Raw genomic sequence first — 6365 nt, forward strand, 5'->3', positions numbered from 1 at the left:
CTGTTCAAAAGGAAAGAATCACTGAGTTGAGCAGAAGAACAGGAGATGGAGGGGGGAAAGAGATATATTTATATATGTAAGCAGAATGGTTTGGACAACTGTACTGTGGATTTCTGCAAGTCTATGGGAAGTAGCTATTAATGCTTAAGTTGTTTTGTTTCTCTCTCTTTTACAGTTCTTTGTTCTTTTCATAATTTCTTGTATTTTTTCTTCTTCCAATTTTGCACACATATATTTGATAATATGAACAACTAATTTGCAGACAATACTAACCATTACTAGAAATACTTTGAAATGCATATTATCTTGTTGAGTGAAATTATGTACCATTTGCAATTTTTTTATACTTTCAGCAAGCACAAATATATTTGTTTTTTCTTTAGAATTTGCCTCACAAAAATATTTGTACCAAAATAAATTAGCAGATATTAGTATTTACAGAGGTAATAATTTATGTGAGAAGATCCTACAAATTTAATAAAACCTAAGATTTGGCTTTCGACATAGTACCATCCATCCTTTCAACTATTTCACATGGAACTTGGTAGCAGCACAGTTGTTTAGTTTAAAGAAGTAACAGCTTTATCCAAGGTCTCACCTATGTCCCTGCATGCTGGGGCAGCTCACTGCAGATACTGGACACTGGCACCCGAACCACCCGGAAGTGGTGAAACAAAACCAGGTCCTGGAGACTAAGGGCTGGCAGAGTTACAGGAATCAACTAACATGTCTTTTTGACATTAACCCCCTTGGAAGGAAGTCATATGTGATATTGTTTTAATTTAATTTTATGTCAGCATTTCAAATAATGCATTATGGAAACCTTCAGGCTTTCCTAAAATTAATTTTTTTCAATGGTTGAAGCATTTTATTGGACCGTGGGCAACAGGCGTGGCAGGAAGGCATCAGTTCCATCTGGAATGGAGCCCAGTGGAGGCCGTGTCTGGCCTGAGGAGGACTAGCTTAATTCCCCATGGCACACCATGGAGCTCTGTAGAAAGTGATGTAGTACCTGGTCATCTGCCAATCATAATAAAAATAAAGTCTCCGTTCTGAACCCCCTTCAGGTCTTCTTGTGGGAACAAAAGTGTGCAAAATTGTTTAAGCACAAATGCAGCTTTAGCCTTAAATAGTGTCAGTCCCACCTTCCTCTGATAAGTTTGCTTGGCTCAGCAGATGCAGAGAGGATGGATTGTTTTTCTTCTATTTTCCTTCACAAGATCTTCTCTTTGGACATCTGCCTCTTCCCTGCTGGCCACCAAACACAGCTTGATGACCCTCTCCTTGTGCTTCTGCTCACAGATTATGGCCACTAGGGTGATGCGTGCTTCCTCACAGTACTGGAACTGGTTCAGTAACTTTAGGTTCTTCTTATAGAGCAGCTCAACCTTGATACAAGCATCCCACAGCTTTGAGGCAAGCTTCAATCTCTCTTCCAATAGCCTCTTCTGTGCAGATGTCACATGGACCTGTGTTTCTGTGGTCCATACCTTCTCCTTTGAAACCTCTAGTATCTGCTCCATGATGGAGAAGATTCACTCCACTTCAATGCTGAGCCCCACACAGATCACATTGTGCCCTTTGGGGTCAAACATGCCCACCAGCCTATCATATTGCCCTCCAGCAACCACACTGCATATACCAAAGGTCTCTTCCCCTGCCTGGGCTGGGATCTGTGGTAGCACATCTTCATAGATCACCCCTGCATGGTAGTCCAGACCTCGAGCAAGACTCAGATGGAAAGAGAGCTTGTCGGCAATGCCAAACAAGGTCAGATATTTAAACAGCAGCTTCAGATCTCCCAGGACTTCCAAGGCTTGCTTGTTTTGGGACAGTTTAGGATCCTGGAGCAGGTGCTTCACCAGAGACACACCACCATGCTGCTGGAGATAGTCCCCAGTGTGGTTTGCCACCTCAGGTGCAAGGTCCTTCTCTCTCACTGTGTCATTCTTCACATCCTCCCAGGATAATTTGTCCAGTTTGTCCACTGAGGAACAGATGATATGGAACTTGCTATCAGGAACACCACAAATAACTAACATGCCATCTAGGATGTGCTGGTCATTGACCTTGACTAGGAAATCTATCTGAAGTGAACTCAGGAATTCACACATGATCTTCAAGCAGTCTGCATCAGGGATCATAGGATCAAATTGCCCAGCAATGTCAAAATCACACTGGTAGAATTCCTGGGATTGGTCACAGGTCATGGCTGGGTTATCCTGCTGATATATCTTTGCTATATGGTAGCGTTTAATGTTGATCAATTTATTCATTGCTAAATACCGAGCAAAAGGAACAGTGAGATCATGAGAAAGGATCAGGAACTCCCCACCCTTCAGGTCATAGATAAGCTTAGAGTCTTCTACATACTTTCTAGTCATGGTTTCCTTTAGTTCAAACGCGGGTATATCAGTCACTTCTGCACCATGGCATTTGAAGCAGCGGATGATGACATCAAAGACCTTCTCCCTAACTGCCATTTGCCGGGGACTGTAGTCTCTTGTGCCATTGGGTATTTTGAGCACAAACTTCTGTTTGCTTTCATCAGTATCCAGCTGTGCCTTCAGTTTTAGGAGTTTTGCCACTTTATCTTCGATCTGCAGGGCGTCAGCCTTCTGTTGCTTGAGGCCCCACACAGGGTCTCCTTGAAGTCGCACCAGCTCCTCTAGCGCAGCATGATTTGCTATCCCGATGGCCAACTGGAGCTGAATGCTGTCTATCTGTACTGGCCTGTAGAGACTCAGCCTCAAAAAAAGTTTTTTTTTGAAAAAAATATATGCATGTTTTAGATCATCTAAAATATTTGTAAGATGTTGTCAGAAGACTAGATACTCTACTGGCAAGATTTCAGTAGCATGGAAGAATATTTGATAAACTTTACTGTTGAGAAGTAGGGTCAAAAGTTAACTGAGTCATTTTCCATTCAGATAGTCTTATTAAAACTGTTGGTAGCCTTAATTGAGTGCATTGGTAGTTTTCTTTCTTTTTTTTTTTTTTTCCTGGAACCAAGGATTGAACTCAGACCCTTGTGCTTGCCAGTGAAACACTTATTCCACTAAGCTGTCTCATCGGCCTTGTATTAGTATTTTGAATGTGTCTTTGAAATGAAATGTGTGGTTTAGAGAAAAAAAAGGAGGGACTTGCATCAAATCCGCTCTTTTCCTTATGAATCCGGAGCTGTAGGGATGTCATTTAAACACACTTAAATCTTGGTTTCGAGGGTCTTGAGACCTGAAGAATGTATATGAAGCATCTAATTCAGAGCTTAGTACACACTAGGCACTTAATAAGTTGTTCCAGCTAGTATTTCTTCTAGGTTGCAAGTAATAGAACTCTTGTGTGTATTTTGCCATCAATTAAGAGTCCTTTAGTCAAAATCCAGGGCTGTCAGTGTAACACATACAAACACGGCCTGTATAGAATCTTTGGGGTCACATTCTACAGAGAATGAAAAGCTATTAAAGGGAGATGTATCTGCTGGTCAGCAGAAACAACCTTTCTGAGGTAATCTTTCTGAGGTTCTTAAATCCTAATAGCTTCTCAGAAGTTATTTCTTAGTCTCTAAGAAGAAAAGAACAAGATCACTCAGGCCACTGTAATTCATATCCCTGGTCTAAAGTCTCTGTAGTGATTGATACATTGTGTCAACTTGGCCGAATGACTCTGAGGCTCACCTCTGGCTGGTGGGGTTTGTGCCCTGGGGCACAATTGGTTCTGCCCCCAGAGTGACTCAACACAAAGAGACCATATAAATGGGCTGAGGAAGTAGTTGATCTTCCACTTTTTTGGAGTAACTTCAGTCTTCGTATTTGGCTTGGACTTCATTTCCTTTCTTGCAGCGCAGACTCATCCACCTGCAACTTGGATCCTTCACCTACGTCACAGACTCTTCAGTCTTTCCTTGCAGACCCATCAGCTGATGAATAGAGACTTGCATGGAGTACAGCAGTGAGCTTCAAACCTTGGGACAGAACTCCTCAGTCTGGGGTGTGCAGTCGCTCTCTGCACACTCCCCCATCTGACTCTGTGGCTAACTGTCCTAAGCCAATCTTGTAATTCTTTATACATTGTATATCTTGTGTTAATAACTGTCCCTTATATTATATCTGTTCCTCTAAGTAAAACCCTGACTAATACAGTCTCCTACAAGTTTGCTAGACTAATGACATTTTTCCATAGAAACATTGAGGGTGACAAATAATATCTAATGTCTTGATTGCTATGATGCTACCAAGGTAAATACATAAATCAAAGCCTATTAAATTGTATATTTTAAAGTAATCTAAAAAAGTGGTTTTTGAAAAGTTTAAAAATAGCCATTGAGAAAGCTCAGTGGATTAAATGCCTGCCTAGCGAACACAAGGTACGGAGTTCAATCCTTGGTGGAAAAAAAAAAAAGATTAAAAAGTGTTTCCTGGTAAAAGTTCCTTCTGTTCCGACTCAGTTTCCTTCTCTGATGATAGCTGGGCCCTCAAGGAAGGACTGTTAACCAGAATACACTCATGAAGCTTGCATCCCAGAGCAGGCCTGCAGGTATCAGTAGTACCTCGGCAGGCAGAGTCCCGAGGCTTCTGGCCTACTGCTGTAGTTCCTTCTGGCACAGAAAGTTGTGGGTGAATTTATAAGCTTAACACTACAGTGATTCCTATGAGAATAACATAAGAAAGAAGCATCTACAAAGGTGGGTGTGGGAAAAGGCAATTGTGGAGAAGGACACAAATCAAAAAAGCACTCTGCCAATAATGCCTGCAGTTAAACACTAAATTTTCTTTTTAAGAAATGTCCATCTAAGAGAGAAGTTGATTCCACTAAGATGCTCTGGAGTCTCCATCCAGTTCACTGTGTGAGGCCTAGTGGATCCTGCATATTGAGTAGTCCAGAACCACGCAGGTAGCACCAAGCAGGGCGGGGTCTAAGATCTAAAACCACCATGTCCACATCCTGCACTGAGGACAAGTCCTGCTGGCAGATGATGTCTTTGATGATGTGGATGCAGTGACTAGCCAGGACACCAGACAGGATCGCAAGTGAGGAGTTCATAGTGTGCAGAATGTTGACAACCCCAAGATCCAAAGCCATTCCAGCTGTTCTTAAGACGCTTTGGCCTTTGCATTACCAAGTTTTGCAGCTTGAATGAGATAAAGGACCCTCGCAGCTTCATATTTTAGCACTGACAACCCCTCCACCAAGAGCAGGTACTCATCCTGTAGCTTTTTGGGCTCCCTCTGCAAGGCCAGTCCACAAGCATATGCTTCAGAGAACCCAGGTCTCCCAAAGGAGCAATCAGGACTTCCAGAGAGAGGACAAAGTGGCCAAGTTGTGCAACACAGATGGAACTTCTGTGGGTCAGTTTGTGCTGATGGATGATTCTACCACCAATTCTTGTGCCAGTGATAAGTGTTACAAAGTTTTCTAGTCCCTTTCCTTGACCAAATTTCCCCTCTGCCATGGTGGCACAGTTGCCATCACTGTCTATGCACACAAAAACATGCAAAATGCAGACAGAGGGTCATGTGGTCCACAGAGTTCCATTCTTGTATTAGTTTGGTTGAATGCAGAACGATCCCTTCTTGAAGGCTTACAAGGCCACTTGTGAAAATGCCTACTCCGAAATGTCTGCAGTTCTGTTTCACAGCCTCCGCTGCAGCTTCCACGCACATCTGTAGGATTAACTTAATCCTCTCTTCATGAGTTTTAGGATTGAACTTAGTATACTTCTTAAAAATTTCACCCTTCATGCTGACTACTGCAACTCGAGGTTTGTCCCTCCAAGATCAACAACCAAGGCACTTAGAGTTTCAAGAATGCTCTCAGTATCTTGGGAAAAATTCTCCTTCACAGGAGGAATGCAGAATTTCTTTTGCAGTGGCTCATGAAGATCAATAGATTGAGAAATTTGAAAATGCTTGAAACAGCACCTCTATCTCCATATATCTTTGAACAAGGGTACTGTTTACCAAACTGGCGGTGCAGTGCATATAATATTTTGTCGTGTGTATCAGCATCTCAGATGTGAAGGACATTCTCCCATTTCTCTTTCATTCTGACATGTGCCCAGATTGATCACAGGGGTTCCAAAAGTGCCAACCTCTTGCACCCCTCAGTTGTTATTACCAATCATACAACTGGCATGGAAAGCCAGCTGTATAAACTGATCAAATGGTACATGTTTAACTGCACAAAAATTTTGGTGATGCTCAAGACCCTTCTTCTACATCACTTGCACCATATCCTTGCTCCCTGCATCACTATGTGGAAACAGAGCAAGGTACTACTTGTTAAATGAGATAAGCTCATCCTGTGCTAATGCACACATTTTTATGGAATGCTTAATGTCAGTTGTCACAAGGTGCTGCAATGCA

General features: G+C 42.2%; 3 pseudogenes; all 3 read right to left on the minus strand.

Moving 5' to 3' along the window:
• Positions 1-1146: 1146 nt before the first annotated feature.
• On the minus strand, positions 1147-2654 carry LOC101566510 (annotated as a pseudogene).
• A 1768-nt stretch (positions 2655-4422) lies between these two features.
• Positions 4423-5465, minus strand: LOC111813286 (annotated as a pseudogene).
• The window catches only part of LOC111813282, a 16665-nt pseudogene continuing 15759 nt past the window's right edge, over positions 5460-6365 (minus strand).

Source organism: Octodon degus, unplaced genomic scaffold, assembly GCF_000260255.1.
Source record: "Octodon degus isolate 3935 unplaced genomic scaffold, OctDeg1.0 scaffold00178, whole genome shotgun sequence".
NCBI lineage: Eukaryota > Metazoa > Chordata > Mammalia > Rodentia > Octodontidae > Octodon > Octodon degus.